Genomic DNA, 18677 nt, shown 5'->3' with positions numbered 1-18677 from the left:
TTAAATATTATGTTATTTTTCTTGATCACTATTCTCATTTTCTTTGGGTTTACCCTTTACTCAAGATATCTGATGTTTACTCAAAATTTCAACATTTTCATCAATTTGTTGAAACTCAGTTTAAATCTAAAATTGTAATGACCCAAAATTTAAGACCAAAAATTTCTTTTAATAAAACATTACTTTAAGCAAAGTCATCATTCCAAAACATAATCTGAGTATAAGTTTTCAAAACACATGTTCATTATCAGAGTAAATATTCTCAGGTTGTCTAATCTATGGTGTGTGTCATGCTATCACCCCGAGCTCTTCCCTCCGCTACCGGAAGTACCTGAAACCAAAACTGAAAACCATAAGCACGAAGCTTAGTGAGTTCCCCACCCTACCACATACCATGCATAACCACATACTGCATATACTAGGCCTCGCCCCTACCTCGGGCCTCGCCCGCTACAACGGCCCCGCCGCTCCAGGCCCCGCCTAGCTTCGAGCCCCGCTCGGATACAAATCTGTTTTACTTAGGCCTCGCCTGTCACAAGGACCCGCCCGCCAACAAATAATATCACATAAACATGTCACAACACATAAGCTAAACTCATACGACTGATCTTGTCCTAAGGCCTCGCCTATCCTGGGCCTCGCCCTTGTCCTGCTACTGATGAGTCATGGAACCCCGTCCACGCTCCTACTGGTAGTGAGATATGGGCCCAGCCCACTCTCACTCCTTTTCTAGTTTGGGTCTCGCCCCTGTTCTGCTACTAATGAGATATGGAACCCCATCCACACTCTGTTATTGGTGAGATACGAGACCTCGCCCATACTCACCTCCCTACCAAGCACATACATGTATCACACAGACAACAAGTATAAACTATCATATAAGCAAATCCTGGGGCACCCGCCCGCTATTACTGGACCTCGTCCTGAATATCATACTAGCATACTGTGCCTAGGGCTAACCCCTGGGTCTTCTACTCGTAGCTACATGGGTCGGCATTGTGGCCTTAGACCCATTCACACAAAAGGGAAACTCACTTGCACTGGCTGAACTTGCTGATGATCTCACTAGCTATTGCCCGCCAACTCATGGAACTCCTGCTCCTCTTGCTCCCCGAACTACTAATATCAAAGCAACACTGAGCCTAACTGACCCCCGGAAGACAACCAAATCAACTCCGGTCAAAGTCAAAGTCCTGGTCAAAGTCAACCTTCCACGTCAACCCTACTCGCCGAGTCACCCTACTGACTCGCCGAGTCTACCGAACTCTGAGTCCTGACCTGTCCAACTCACCGAGTCACCACCCGACTCACTGATTCGAGTCTTAACTCGAAGGGTTTGGGGTTTCACAACCTGACTTGCCGAGTCCAAGAACAGACTCGCCGAGTACAAGGCAATCTTCATCTGACTCGACGAGCTGTTCATCCCACTCGTCGAGTTGCTCCTCACCTTCATGCTACTCGCCGACTCCACTCAAAGGACTCGCCGAGTCCATTCAAATACCTTTACATGCAGAGGGCTTTTGAGTCATGCAGGGGTTCCAACTCATAGATCCATACTCCCAAAGCTCAATCCTCACGTAAAGTTGCAAACTTTACGTATAACTAAAGAGATCTAGGCTCAAAACACTCTAGGGCTAGGTTTTGGGACAAAAGTGCTTCACCAACTCCTCATCTTTTGATGCTTTTTGACATATTAGACCATCCCAATACTAGATCTAAAGTGGCAACAACATATCTAGGCCCCAAACTCGAATTGGGTCTCAAACAACCATAAAACCCCCAAATCTTATAACAAAAGTAGATCTAGATGTAAAGGAGGGAAGATAGCAGCTTGTTACCTCCAAGATGAACACAACTGAAGTAGATCTCGGATCTACACCTCCTCCTTTGAAGCAACCTTCTTGATCTTCAAGTTCCTTTCCAAAGTTTCCTTCCTCCAAGCTATTTCTCTCAAATGATGGAAGCTCACACGAAATCAAGGGTTTACTGGTTCTCTAGGATGATATGGGGGCTGAGGGAGGGACATAACACCCTTTAAATAGGATACAACTCCCCGGATTAGGGTTTTCCTCGTTCAGACCAGACTCACTGAGTCAGCTTGGTCGACTCGCCGAGTCGGTCACTTACTCCTCGACCCGGATCTCGCTCGGACTCGCCGAGTTCCTCCTTAGACTCGCCGAGTCGCCCCTTAAAATTAGGGTTTTCTTTCGTTTCTTGGCCTTCCAAACTTTGGGTCTCGACAGCTGAAGGAGCATGAAAAGAATTACCCGACTCATGATTTGGAGTTGGCAGCGGTAGTTTTCGCTCTGAAAATATGGAGGCATTACCTCTATGGCACGAAGTGCAAACTTTTCACTGATCATAAGAGTCTCCAATATCTCTTTAATCAGAAGGAATTGAATATGAGGCAACGATGCTGGCTAGAATTACTTAAAGACTACGACTGCGAGATACTTTACCACCCCGGTAAAGCTAATGTTGTTGCTGTTGGATAAGGTGTCTAAGTCCATAACTATTTCTGGTATGTACTTGACCCGACCCGACATGGTCCATTTGGGTTGCATGGCACCATGCAATTGGATAGACTAAATGAGAGAAATAACACTTGGAGATTATTAATATATTATAAGTTCTAATATATTAATAATATTATTTGATTAGTTTGATCAAGAATTAATTTAGAATTAATTAAGTGATCAAAAGACAACTAATTAAATATATGGGTTGATTATGGAAATCATCCATATCTTGTATAGTGGACTAAGAGGCTCCATGGATTATCAAGTTGGGTTCCACCCATAGGATGCTCCATGGATGCTCCATGGGAGTTACAAACCCATGGGTCATGGAAATGAAGAGTCATGACACATTAGGGTTTACATGGTGAAACCCTAGATGTGTCAACACTATATAAGGATCTCATTCTCCATCAAAATCGGGACACTAAGGAAACAAGAGGGCTTGGCCGATTTCAAGAAGTGTGCATTCTCTCAAAAGTCTTTCCAAGAGAATTTGGTGTTGTGTGAAGCATTTGAGGCATCACACTTGGGGTGCTAGGCTCATAAGGTTTCAAGGAACACAAGCAACAACAAGGTAAGTTATTCTATCTATCATTGAAGTTAAAATTGTTCCCCATGTATGCTAGATAGGAATATAGCCTTGGAATTCAACTTTGCATGATAATTAGACAAACATAGATCCAAGGTTATTAGGGTTGCATGTACACTTAGGAAGTGTTAGAATGCTCAAAACCCATCAGTTGCTGATGCTCTCAGTTGGAAAGTCAATCTTGAAAGGAAAAGGCCAAGAGCATTGAGAATTGAAGTTGTCTCGACCATCGTGGAAAGTATAAAGAAAGCTCAAGAGGAAGCTTCTGAGAAGAATGACCGAAAGGAGGAACATTTGGGCAAAACGTTGGTGTTCATTGTAAACAGTCATGGACTGAAGGTGTTCCAAGATCGGATTTGGATACCTAAGACAGGAGGAATCAGAGATATTCTGATGGAAGAAGCTCACAAGACCATGTACTCGATTCATCCCGGTAGCACTAAAATGTATAGGGACCTGAAACCCTACTATTGGTGGCCAACGATGAGCTCGATGTTGCAAAGTATGTGGCCGAGTGTGTGACTTGTGCGAGAGTCAAGACACAACATCAGAAACCGTACGGGAGTTTAGAACCATTGTCTGTGCCTATGGGTAAGTGGGAAGACATTGCCATGGATTTTGTCACTAAATTACCCAAAACAAAAAGTGGTCACGACATGATTTGGGTGGTCGTTGATCGATTCACTAAGAGTGCGCATTTCATAGCAGCCAAGGAGAAATGGTCTATGGAAAAACTTGCGAATTCTTACGTGAAGGAAATTGTGAGGCTTCACGGTGTTCCGTTAACGATCGTGTCGGATCGTGATAGCCGTTTCACCTCGAGGTTTTGGAAAAGTCTACAAGAGGAATTGGGTACTAAGTTGTGTTTAAGTACAACTTACCATCCGCAGACTGATGGTCAGAGCGAACGAACGATACAAACGCTTGAAGATATGCTGAGAGCATGTACTCTGGAATTCCTAGGTAACTAGGATGAGCATTTACCTTTGGTAGAATTTTCCTACAATAATAGTTTCCACTCGAGCATTAAAATGGCACCTTACCAAGCTTTGTATGGACAAAAGTGTCGTACTCCGTCTTGTTGGCTTGAGGCTGGGGAAAAGCAGTTTATGGGACCAGAGATGGTTCATCAAACTGCTGAAAAGTTGAAAATAATTAGGGAAAGAATGTTAGCAGCTAAGGATCGTCAAAAGAGCTATGCTGACAAAAAGCGAAGACCGATGACTTTTGAAGTTGGGGATTCGGTTTTGCTTAAAGTCTCGCCGTGGAAGGGACTTATTGATGGGTTTTAGTCATAAGACATCCTATGTGCTCTTACAACCCTAATGCTTGGATCTAGGTTTCTCTATTGTACATGCAAGTTATCCAAGACTATAAACCCTAATTCTAGCATATGGAAATCAATATTAACATATAATTAGGTTTAAGATCATACCTTGATTGTTATGTAGCAATAACAATCCCAAATCCTCCTTGAATTGACTTTGGAAGGCTTAGAGTCACAAGTGTCACTCCTCTAATGGCTTACAAACACCAAGAGCAAATGGAGAAGGTATAAAGAGAGGGGAGAGAGGTTAGAATTCGTCCTTAGGACTCCTTGGGAACAAGTACACGAATTCTAAGGCCTTAGGGTCTTTATATAGGTGTAGAGATAGGGTTTCAATCATTATCCTTATCTAGTTGCTTATCCACAAAGCAACCATAAGATAAGCCTTGAAAACCCTTATCCTTTATCCTTTGGACGATTTCAAGGATCCTTATCTCCTTGAATTCGTTCAACCCATATTTAGGATAACCATTACCATATTTTGTAACTATCACATAATTACAATTCAGCCCCTCTAGTTTAATTAATTACACTTGATCACAAAATTAATTCCTAATTAATTATTGACCAATATTAATTAAGCAAATATGATTTCTCCTTTAATATATTATTCTTATAACAAATTTAAATCATAATAACCTCTCTCTCTTTATTTATTTCTCCAATCAAGTTGCTTTGGTGAAGGCAACCCAAAAGGACCATGCACCATCGGGTCAAGTACATACCAAAATAGTTATGGACTTAGACACTAATCCAACAGTCTCCCACTTGGATAACTCTAATAACTATTCTACGTATGACTTCAGATCCTGATCTGCAATCGTAGCTTTCCAAACCCGCTGTCAACTCTGATCCTATCAGATACGCGTATCCTTAGATAAGGGATCATATATTCCTCCATTCTAGATATCGTATGAGATATGATTTCAAATCATTCTCTTTGTACTACTTCTCGATTTCCGATTTATGACGACAGACTAATTGAACAAATCAAATTAGCTCTAGCCCGGCCGAGCATTTACGTTTGTCATCACTAAACCATCGAGGGGGTCAAAAGATATCGCTTTTAATCTTTGAAAAAAAGGAACGGATAAACTTTGATACAATGCTTGCTTGCACTTACTTAACCAAATCACACACAACAATATGTTTTATAACACCAAGTTACTAGTGCGTTTACATATTATCAATGTGCAACCGATTCGCAAGATACAACTCACACATCTCGGTTTCAAGAATATAAGATGTTATCGTCTCACTAATCACTCATGATACAATTCATGGAGTGATCCAAGTGAGCGTGGGTTTAATCCAATGCTCAAATCATATTCATAAGCACTCATGAACGTTGCAGCAAACATTTGCTTATGTCTAATACTCTTCTTAGACAATCCACACACCAATTCACGACAGTCTTCATTCATATCTACTTCCAACATATGAACGACTGTGGCCCGTTCGAATAATTCGATTATTCTTAATAAATTCAATTATTCTGGAAGTCAAAACATGCAAGGTGAAACACAAGAATAATACTAATCCCATATGGCCTCAACCCTTTGAGCATAAATAAAACACCTTTTATTTATCACCATATCGATTACTCATTATTTGTCGTTTCGGGTAATCAACTTCTTACTTGAATTCCAACACTTGTCCCATGCTCCTAGCATGCACACAATGTTTACCTATGGTTCTTACTTTTGTGAAATACACAAATTGAACACATTTCCAATCATTCTCATTTTACAACTCCAAATCCTTTTTCATAAGTGTAAGATTATCAAATTCTTGCTACTTATAGAATATGTTAGATTCTAACATTCTATGCAATGATTCTTTCGTAATATCACTAACCAAAGTCACAAAGACTATTGTCAGTGAAATTACAAAGTCTTTTATCGGAGATTGTTACAATACAATTCCTTAGATATGATGTCTCTCACTCAAAGTACATTCTTTGAACATCCTTTTGCATAAAAGTTTCTAATCTAGACATAGATTTTCAATATTCAATTCCTAATATGGACATGATTCCATATTTTCCATATGACTACTCATTCTTAATAGAATCTTTTCTATTTGTAATAATGTCGATATGGTCCATCCAATATGGAAACATTTCCATATATTCCAATACTATACTTCCAACTACTCACAAGCGACCAATCCTCGTCGAACTTTGGATTGTCCTTTGATAGTTGTTTAATTATTTTAGTCAAAACCGATTCTAGTCCCCTTTCCCTCTAAATGCGCTAGACATTTGGAAAATTTAAGAATGGTCAAACATTAAAGCATTTTCAATCGATCCTATACCTGAAGCGTAAGGGACACGACGTATAATGTTTTATTTGCTATGTTCTCAAAATTCGAATTGTGAAGAGGAATGTCATAATCATAATCAAAATTTTAAGAACACACTATGTACCTTTGACTAAATCTATTAACGTTTCACAACCTAATCCTTTAGATTTGAAATGAAGCATAATATTCTCTCCCTTAATTATAGCAAAACAACTATACAACCCTTACGACTTTGCAAGGTATAACTCTTGTTTTCTATAATTAATATTGCCAACTTGCAAAACTTTCCATAATAATCATATAGTCATAACTTTTATGCTCCCACTATCATGATGATTACTATAAAACATAACACTTATGCTCCCACTAGCTTCGACATGTATTCATAAACATCTTAACTTTCAGAAAGACAATACCTATTGAATTTCTTAAGTCCATGTTTCTAATACTTAGTGCTTTGATAATCTTTTATCAAGGCTTCTTGAACTTATACACCTTTGCCTTAGATAGTTCATATGTGTGTCTTAACAATTAAGACTAATTGCCAAGCCTCACAATTCAAATTATGGAAAGGGATACCGTAACCATGATCGAAATTCGAGAATGCAATTTTACAATCACTATCTTATTAAAATCTTTCTTAGTGAAAGCATTTCCTCACAATCATTTTCATGAAGGAGGAAATCTTATGACACTTAGATTTAAATGGTTTATTTGTTCCTATCCATGTGAATTTGTTAAAACCAAAGTTTACGACAAATTCAAACTCATATAGACCGAACTTTCTTAATCTTGATTTCTTGCCTTATGGTAGCACAGCTGCCCACCATGTCTTCCAAGTAGTTAAGCAACTCACATTTTCCTATCAATGTACCTTTCATTGATCAAGGTGCCTTGCCTTTTACGCGTTCAAAATGAGAACTCAAAGAACTCGCATGCATAATTAACTCAACTGGAAACAGCACAAAAACAAAATAATGTTAACACGATAGGTTGTAAACCTCAACTCGTGTGCTAGTGATGATCAATAAGGTTTATTTGATTTGTTCTTGAAACCTTTCAAAACCATTAAGACTCCCACCGACTCCTTGACATATAAGATTCTCTTGTCAGTAAACATTTGTTGACAACCAAATATTCAAGAGTTAGTGTAGCTTTTATCAAAACACTGCATAAATTGGTCCTAGTTGGTCTTTGTCTTATCCAAGACATCACAACTCTCCACATTTGATGAATGTTATAAACCTTTAATACTTTTTACTCATTGTCACAATCTTAACTTTAAGACTTGTTATTGGAACGAAGTATGATTGACCTTTTAATTTAACCATTTCTTCAATTCTTGATTCCTCTTCTTAAACATACAATTGTACTAAGACTCACTTAGAGGATCAATTGAGATATGGTTCTTAATCATAAAGACCTATCATAAAGCATAAAAGGTACTCTCCCTTCTTCTTAGAATGGAGAAACTTTTATCTTTCTGCCTACTTGATTCTTCTTATTCGTTCTAAACCCTTTAATCAATTCAGAATTACACATAATCTTGTAAGTGTAATCATATTTACTAAGCCTTTAGTAAATCATGACGAATATCTTTGTTACTCTTATGGTGAACTTGATCAACACACAACTTTGTGTACTCGATCTCCTAGTCCTTCACTTGACACTTTGTCAACGAATTTGTCTAATTTCCAAATATGAAATTTCTCATTCATCATGCAACCAAGTTGCGTGATTCCAAATTTCAGTCCAATTGAATTTTGGGCGATGAGAAACTCTCCCTATTTGGTAAATTCTCGACATTTCCATAAATAACATAACTAAGAATCATATCCATTCGTTGTAGAAATATACAAACATCAATTTTCATAACAATTTCATTGCAAGGAAGTAAACAAATAAATAAATAAGTCAAACAAATTTATTTTATTTATTAAAAGCAACGGAAAAACATTTGTCCTTACAATGCAAAATCTATTGAAAACTACGTAAAAGGAAAATTTCTGACAACTCTATCATAACTATCTAAGCTCAAAATCCAATCTTCAAGTCCATGCGATCAAGATCCATCTCTTGTGATTAGATTCATCTTGCTTATCAAGCTTCCTTTCTTTTCACCGATCCTTCAAAACATTCAAATGCAATCTTATCACATCATGTATTAAGAATCAATGAATAGGAACTTAACGGATTTGACTCTCCCATCTCTTAGATCACTTAGGTAAATAGGGCAACTTCGTCTCCAATGCCCCTTCTCTTGGCAATAAAAGCAAATTGACTCTTTTGGAACAACACATTTGGCTAACGACCCTCCATTTGGCTTCTGTCCTATCCTACCCATTTGGCTAACGACCCTCCACTAGTCAAGAGTGGGGTGGGTAAGAGTGGATACCCATTCAATCGCCATTTTATAGGCAATTTCCTTAAACACCCCTTATAGACCAGCTTCGTGAATGAGGCCTACTAACGGTAAGACTGACTTTTACTCATACATATGTATAATGTTAGACTTTTAATGTTATATATAGTATAGGGTGTATTTTACACTTTTAAAATATTAGGTAGTCAAATTTAATAATTATACCTTTAATTCAATTAAATTGCAAACCAAAACTTTTATGGATTTATTAAATCTCTTTTAATTATACACCTTAATTAATTAATAAAACCATAAGGGTGTGATTTGAACTTTTCAAAACAATACTAGGGTTTTAGAATTTAACACTCCTAATTAAACCTTTTTAATCAACTTTTAAATTCCAAAACTTGAGGGCAAGTTTTGAAACATTTCAAAACAATTTAGTTTTAATCTATCTTAAAATTTCGAATTTATGACATTAAAATTTTAAATATTAAAACTCTTGATTTAATAATTATCTTGAATTAGACTATTAATTTAATTATTAAATCATAAGGGATTATCTAAATAATGAGGATAATTACCATTTATACATTTAAGTTATCCTAATCCCTTAAATATCTATATAGATTTCGAAAATATGGATGGATAATGCAAGATCTTGAATTACCATATATAACAATTAAAGGATAATTACAAGATATGGGATAATCCAAATCCCTAAAAATTAGGATCTTATCTTGGGGAGGAGGCAAATTTCGAAAATCAAGGGATTATAACAAACCCTAGATTTCGAAATTTAAGGGTTTAAGGAAAGGATTTAAAGATCTTATTCAAACTCTTGCAAATTAGGGTTTGCAAACCCTAATCTCGAAAAAAACTAGCCTCCTAGGGTTTATTGGCAATAAACCCTAATATATCAAGTTCAAACAATTGAAACCAAACCAATGGCTCTGATACCACTGATGGGTTTTAGTCATAAGACATCCTATATGCTCATACAAACCCTAATGCTTGGATCTAGGTTTCTCTATTGTACATGCAAGTTATCCAAGACTATAAACCCTAATTCTAGCATATGGAAATCGATATTAACATATAATTAGGTTTAAGATCATACCTTGATTGTTATGTAGCAATAACAATCCCAAATCCTCCTTGAATTGACTTTGGAAGGCTTAGAGTCACAAGTGTCACTCCTCTAATGGCTTACAAACACCAAGATAAAATGGAGAAGGTATAAAGAGAGAGGAAAGAGGTTAGAATTCGTCCTTAGGACTCCTTGGGAACAAGTACACGAATTCTAAGGCCTTAGGGTCTTTATATAGGTGTAAAGATAGGGTTTCAGTCATTATCCTTATCTAGTTGCTTATCCACAAAGCAACCATAAGATAAGCCTTGAAAACCCTTATCCTTTATCCTTTGGATGATTTCAAAGATCCTTATCTCCTTGAATTCGTTCAACCCATATTTAGGATAACCATTACCATATTTTGTAACTATCACATAATTACAATTCATCCCCTCTAGTTTAATTAATTACACTTGATCACAAAATTAATTCCTAATTAATTATTGACCAATATTAATTAAGCAAATATGATTTCTCCTTTAATATATTATTCTTATAACATATTAATAAATCATAATAACCTCTCTCTCTCTCTCTCTCTTTATTTATTTCTCCAATCAAGGTGCTTTGGTGAAGGCAACCCAAAAGGACCATGCACCATCGGGTCAAGTACATACCAAAATAGTTATGGACTTAGACACTAATCCAACACTTATAAGATTTGGTAAAAGGGGAAAATTAAGTCCAAGGTTTATTGGACCGTTTAAAGTTCTTCAGAGGATTGGTAACCAAGCTTACAAGCTCGAACTACCAGAAGAACTGAATGAAATTCATAACACTGTTCATGTGTGTTATTTGAGAAAGTTCACGGGGGAAGTTCCCGACATGATTCCACTTTCGGAGTTGAGAATCGATGAGAACAAAAGGTTGATTGAAGAACCAGAGGCAATTGTTGACCGAAAGACTAAGAAGTTGCGACGCAAGATGGTTGAGTTAGTGCTTGTCCGATGGAAACACACGAATGGGCCGAATCTCACCTGGGAAACGGAGAGTGACATGTTGAGTCGCTATCCGCATTTGTTTGTTGATGTGTGATTCCGGGGACGGAATCATCCTAAGGGGGAGAGAATTGTAACGCCCGCGTTTCCAGGCTAGGCATTTTCATTGATCTAACATTCTAGGTTAACCCTTGTAACTCTTTTTGGAGTATTAATGATGAAATATTTGAGTATTATGTGAATTATGTGTTTATTTTCTTAATTATTATATTTAATGAATTAAGAATAAAATAAGCGTCAAATTTGAAGTGTGGGATAATCCCAATATCTTTGCATAAAGATGTAGTGGTTGAAACAAGGATTCTGAAGATATAAAGAATGCCGAAATCCGAGTTATAACGAAGAAGTTATGACCTGTCGAAGTTTCACAACATAACCGGCAACGCTGAATGACGTAAAAAGTGAAATTTACGTTAGAGCGATATTTAGCCTTAGTGATCTAAACAAAAGTCGTAGAGTTCGTTAAACCGAGAGCGTGCATAAAAAGAACGCCAAAATATGACTTCGTATGAGGAAGTTATGATTTTTCGAAGTTTCGACTTAGCGGTATGCAGCCCGAATACTCGATTTGAGACCGAGCGGTTTTTAGCCGAAAAAATCTAAATGAGAATTGAAGATCTCATTAATTGTAGTAAAACGATAAAAAGATAGGCGAAAACGGACGTCAGATGAAGAAGTTATGAATTTATAACGGAAATTTTCTGTCCCGGCCTATTAAAAATAATTAATAAAAATAAAGTCAAAATTAGCCGACGGAGTCTAAACGAAAGTTGTAGAGCGCAGTCTCACCTACGTGTGGATATAAAGAACGTCAAAAATGGAGTTCGTATGAAGAAGATATGAATTTTCAAAATTTATTAAATAATTAATATTAAAATTTAATTTTAAAATTCGGCCTTATCCGAAGGGGAGTCACCGAGCTTATCCGAGGTACGCCCAGCGTACAGCGAAGCATGACGTCCCTCGCACTCGAGTTCTTCGGATGACGAACGCCATGACGTTTCGGACGCGTACGCCCCGCGTACTGTTGTACGCCCAGCGTACAGCGAGGCTACAACCTCCTATAAATAGGATGCGAGGGCAGCCGGCTCAATTGCTCTTTTTCTCTCTTCTCTCTCCCGTTTTACCTCGATTTGCGTGCCAGAAGTACCCCGAAGCCCCGGTAATATTCCCGAGTCCCGAAGCAAGTTTCGAGGCCCCGAAGATCCCGAGAAGTGCGATTCCCGAGCCGAAGCTCTGCCCGCGAAGAGTCCGATTTTTGTGAAGATCTTTCAGATCTTGCGAAGAATACTACTTCTACAAGCCGTAGTGTTGTCCGATCATCTTCTGATCAAGTGAGTGTGTAGTTACTTTCTTCTAAAACATAATTATGAAGTATTTTCTACGAAATACGTGTTATGTGTATATTTTGTTGTTATGTGTGTGAATGTATATTCAGTTTCTTCTATCTTATAGATCTGATTATTTCTCTATCAAATACGTGTTATGTGTGTGTGCCTCATATGTTATGTGGAAAATGTATTGATTGAGCCTGCTATACAGGTTTTGAAACTATGTATAAAAATGTATGTTTTATCTACTAATATGTTGGGTAGAACATGGGTAGATAGTTGGTATGTAATAAACAGATGAGAGGCCTCGATGTCGTTTTGATCCAGTTATCTAGCGGAATTTAGATGACGACCACAGACTTTTCTAGACAGTCTAGTGGAACGCTAGCAGGCTCATAACCTGTAGGTGTTAATGAACTTGGGTGTTCATTCGTTGTATTCCATCCCCCTCATGGTTGCCTTATTTAACTTATATTTTTGAGGAACCCCCGAAGTGTTGTCACCCCGATGAAATATTCTTAGACTAGGTCCCTTGTGTTAGTTATTTTAGGGACATAAAGTGAGAATAACGGGAATGGGTAATTGGGTTATTGTTGGTTGATGAAAATTAATTTAATTATTTATTGTGGGTTGAAAACCCTATATGCTCACCAGGCTCCCAAGCCTGACCCACTCAGTTTTATTTGTATTACAGGAAGTGGCGCAAGGGCATAAGATAGATGAACCATCAAGTTGTTTTGTTTACAAGTCTGTATATGTATATATTTGTTGAATGACTTGTAATGTTATCGTTTATGCTTTATGGTCTGTATCGGAACATGACATCTCGAGTTTTGATTATATAATGAAAATACATTTCTTTTATGAAATGCTTTGGTAAACATTGTTTTATCACGTTTTGTTTTTGGGAACTAATTCCGCAACTCTTTCAAATCAAAAGGATTTACTCTGAAATTATTTTAAAAGCATAAATGAAAATCGGTCTTTTCTGGCCGAGATTTTGGGGATGTCACATGTTGACACTTCTCCGAAGCTTGGGGTTTCCGCCCCCCAGTTTTTGATCCCACATTATATCGCAACCTTGCGGGAGCTCTATGGTACCTTACTTTCACTCGACCTGACATTACTTATGTTGTTCAACAGATATGTCTTCACATGCATGACCCTAGAGAGCCACAATTCTCTGCTCTTAAGAGTATTCTTAGATACCTCTGAGGAACAGACACTTTTGGCCTCCAACTTTATGCTTCCCCATCTCAGGGGTTGATCGCCTATTATGACACTCACCAGGCTGGTTGTCCTACTTCTCGTCGCTCTACATCTGGGTTCTTCATATTTTTGGGCCCCAGTCTTCTTTCTTAGTCCTCAAAACAACAGACTACTGTTTCTTGCTCCAGTGTTGAGGCCGAATATCGAGGCATTGCAAATGTTGTTGTTGAGACATACTGAATTCGAAATCTACTTCGTGAGCTACATAAACCGCCAGACAAATCCACTATTGTCTATTGTGATAACGTCAGTACGGCTTACATGACTGGTAATCTTGTTCAACACCAACGTAACAAACATATCGAGATTGACATTCACTTTGTTTGTGACTGTGTCGCCACCGATCAAATTCGTGTTTTGCATGTCCCATCATCGTCTCAATATGCAAATATTTTCAACAAAGGTCTTCCTACACCTTTATTTCCGGACTTTTGGTCCAGTTTGAACGTTCAGTCAAATACATCAGTTCAAACTGGGGGGGGGGTGTGTGGGATGTTAGCAATATTATTATTATTAGTGTTTGTATTTGTCTTCTGGGCCCTCTGTATTGTTCGGCCCTTTATTTTATGTGTAGCCCATCTTCTATATTGAGTATATATGTTTACATAATGAGAAGATGCATGGGGATGAAATCATTGTTATAGCAGAAAATACACACGAATTACAACATTTTCATGTTGAGATAGAAGATCGTAAGACAACAATTCAAATAATAAATAAAGAAAGATATACATGTATCCATAGAGTTGTGCTGGAAGATCATTCTTGGAGACTAGATTGATCAAGTTTGAGAGATCTATCTACCTCTAGGAGAGAAAGAAAATTAGCAATCTTATCCTTTGTGTCCTCAATATTAGCAAAGAGCTCCATAACAAAAAAAACAAAATAAGAATAAGATTTCAAGATCACAAGGAAAAGTATTGAAATCCTACCCTTCTTAACCCAATCTTTGTATAAGGTATCTCCTCCAAGAATAGAGTCATGCCTGACAAAAAGTATCTCCCCTTCCAAGCCCCATCGTTGTGTTTTATTTTTAACACAAGAGGAGGCTTGCCACTCTTGACCTTGAACATGAAGCGAGAATTTCCAAATGTTGAGAGATCATAGACAAGGACCAATTCAGCCAGACCCATGCCAAGATCCCGTGTCTGAAGCAGACACTCAGCCCAGTACACGATCCTCCAAATGATAGGTATCACTTGGACGAAAGAAAGTTTCGTGATCTCAAAAAAATTTGAGACCACTTCGGAAAAAAGGAATTTAAGGCCTAAAACATATAATGGATACTCCGGAAAGCACACCCAAGAAGAGGAGATGAAGTCTGGTTGGATCAAAGGATCATAAGGCCTGAAGACTACTTCACGAGAGAAGGCACCACTAGCCTTCAATGCTTCGATATTACCGTCATCAAAGAATCACGTCTCGTCATAAGACGAGACTCCTTGATCGATGAAATTATCTTCAGGAAGACCTAGGATCTTCTTACGAGAAAGGGTCATCTATCGAAAATTTGGTACAAAGGAGATGAGGCAGAGAGGATGTTACCTTTTTCGAAATCACCGGTAGCACGATTAAAGTAAAGAAAATCAAGACGAGTAAAGAGAATTGTGGAACTAGTCACCTCTATTTATACTGAAGATTTGAGGTTGATTTGACCATTAACGACTAGTTATCCACCCGTTGGATTTCAAAATTACCTAGCCGTTAAGGTTTAATTTTGAAAAGTACTATTCTCTCTCTTCTTTTACCCTTTTAATTTAAGTAATCACTTTAATATTATCGAAATTAACTCCTATATTTTCAAGAATGACTTGGGGGAAATTTTTAGGGCCAGGATCCTCAAAGCATTCAGGATTCTCAAACCTTGTCAAATATTCAGGATCCTCAACTATCTCAGGATCCTGACTTTACCATTATTGTTATTTACTAACATTTATAATGGTTATATTTCGTTCTTAATTAACAAATGTGCAGAAATAGTCAAAATGGTTATATTTCGTTCTTAATTAACAAATGTGCAGAAATACCCGGAATACCAAATCAATGAACGTTCACAAAGCTGGACATAAAGGATCCTAGGAATATTGAACATTTTGTTAGCTAGTTTAGACTATAAATTAACACATGTATCTCACACACGACACACTCTACTTACTCTACGAACTTTTTCACTTGTTCTTATTGAAATACTCTCTGTAATAATCATTTTATATTAATAAAATCATCAAGGCAGGTGATCATTATCACCTCCCAAGGTTTTGTGTCGAAGATCCTAACAAGGATCAAGGGCTTTCATTGTAGACAATCGTGTCCTCTCTCTCTCTCTCTCTCTCTCTCTATTTTACAATTCAAACATCACCTCTCATTCAATTTGGTTGATTTATACTTGTGTAATTTTTGAACAAAACATAATGGGGGAATCCCTTAAGCCTAGCGCTTACCCAATTGTTACAAATGTTTTTCAGGCACTCCATTGGTTCGTGAGAAGGGAAAGGTTCGACTGTACACACGTATTCACAATTATGTTTTCTCAAATGTAAACATACTATGATATAACTTATTAAATAAAATGTAAAATTTGCCTTTGAAAATCGGGACGTTACACATGCTTTAATTTATTGGGTGTAATTGAACAATCGGATATATGCATGGTATAGAGGCCACAAACATATTGCAAAAACTCGTTTTATTGGTTTGTAACGGGATATGGAGGCAGCAAGGGCTCATTCCCCACGGTTATGGATCCACAACATTGGAGTAATACTATTGACAACTTCTTAAGAGATAAGCATAATAACGATCAAGTGAAAGCACAAAATGTTGAAAGATGCAAGTAGTTAAGAATCATGGAGGGACGTACCGTTATGGTAGTGCTTGTTTTAAGAATGTAAGTTATGGTAATGTTTATTTAGTTATAACATATTTTGTAATGTTTATCCAAGTATTACATATTTTGTAATGTTAAACAAAATTTCAATAGACTTGAATCATTTCACCGTGGGCATGTCAATAAACAAGAGGAATTTGTTGACCCAATATTCAAAGACTAATATGTAAGTTTACTTTTTATTACTAAACAATGAAGCAGATTGTTGTTTTTTTTTTCATTATTTTTGAAGTATATTGACAATCTTCATGAAATACATAATGCTTTAGTTTGTAAGAGTGCTTTACAAACTCAGCAAAACCGACTCTCGTGGTGATCCAAACTCCATTGATTAGATAGCCATATTTGAGAAGGTGTTAGGTGCTCAAAGAGGACATATGAGAGGCATCGGGCCTAAACCTTTTTCTGCAGCAGGTACAAGTGCTCCCTCCCAGTGGTAGTCAAAATCACAGTCACAAGCACTACAACCAACATAAGTACTTATTAAACTCTTAAAGAAATTGGTAGCTTGGTACTTTGTTATATCGTTAAGAACTTGATTCATTTATAGTATTTTTTTTTTGGTAGTTTGATACTTTGTTGATTTGTTATGTGCTTAATTCATTTGTTATGAATTTGGTAGTTTGGAAGTTTGTTAAATTGTTAAAGACTTAATTGATTTGGTAGTTTGATAGTTTGTTAAATTGTTAAGGACTTACTTCATTTGGTTGGTTTGATAGTTTATTAAACTATTAATGACTTAATCTTCTTGTAACTTAATTGTTAAGTAATAATACTTTGTTTTTTTAGTTTGATATTTTAACTTATATACTTTACTTTTTAGGATGTGGATGTTAACGTTTTTCTCGAAAACTTGGTGTTTGTGAAGACAACTAGAGATATTATCCGCTTTTAAGAACCAAGTCAACAATGTCAGCAACAACGACATGGAAAACATCGATAGGGAAGACGAAGATACCTAGTATTTGTTATTTTATGTTATTGATGATGTTATTGTAAACTATCAAAACATAAAACAGCTAGGGTTTTATAATGTTATCAAATGAGAAGTACAAGATACAATGAAAGAAAAAAACAAAATATATAGACTAGCTAATTAGTGTTTTATAGATAATGGGTCAATATAAGACCCAATACAAAATAAAGCCCAAAATCATATTAGGATAACAGTTATTATGGATTTATTAGATAATTTATGGATGTGATCGAATGATATTTCTTAAAATAACATTAAACAATATATACCACATTACTTAAAATATCAAATATGCCACATTAGATAAACTGTATTTTAAAAAAAATTAGCAGAGACATCTTTTGCGACAACCTCCACCAATAGCAGAGACACATTATATAAATTGTATTAAAAAAAATTAGCAGAGACATCTTTTGCGACAACCTCGACCAATTGCGACAATGCTCGCCTCCGAGAAGCTTGGTCGGAAAGAACTTTGACCGATGGTCAGAAAGTAGAGACGACACTAATATGGACGACAATGGCTTTTAGCGATGCCAACTATTAAAGATGACACTAATTGCGACAATCTGAGTATATGCTACGAGTTAATAGCGCTGATCCTTTTGCGACGACTTGTCGTCGCTAAAGGTAGTAGCGACGATTTAAGGCATCAATTACAACGTTATTTGTAGTCGTAAAGGTAACTTTTTTTAGTTGGGTTATCATACATGTCTCGCACCAGTTCATACATGTCATCATAACCACTGTCTTCCATAACATCTTTGTATCCTTTTTTTAACAGTTGCGATCTTGGCATCCTCCTTATCATTATCGTTTGTATTCATAATTTGCTTTGTTACATAAGTTTAGGTCGGTCCATTGATTTTGAAGGCTCTGTACGACAAGTAAAAATGGTATATATATATATATATATATATATATATATATATATATATATATATATATATATATATATATATATATATATATATATATATATT

This window comes from Lactuca saligna, chromosome 6 (genome assembly GCF_052625555.1).
Source record: "Lactuca saligna cultivar CGN05327 chromosome 6, ASM5262555v1, whole genome shotgun sequence".
NCBI classification, from domain to species: domain Eukaryota; kingdom Viridiplantae; phylum Streptophyta; class Magnoliopsida; order Asterales; family Asteraceae; genus Lactuca; species Lactuca saligna.
The sequence above is the reverse complement of the archived record's forward strand: the minus strand, read 5'-3'. Positions refer to the sequence as shown.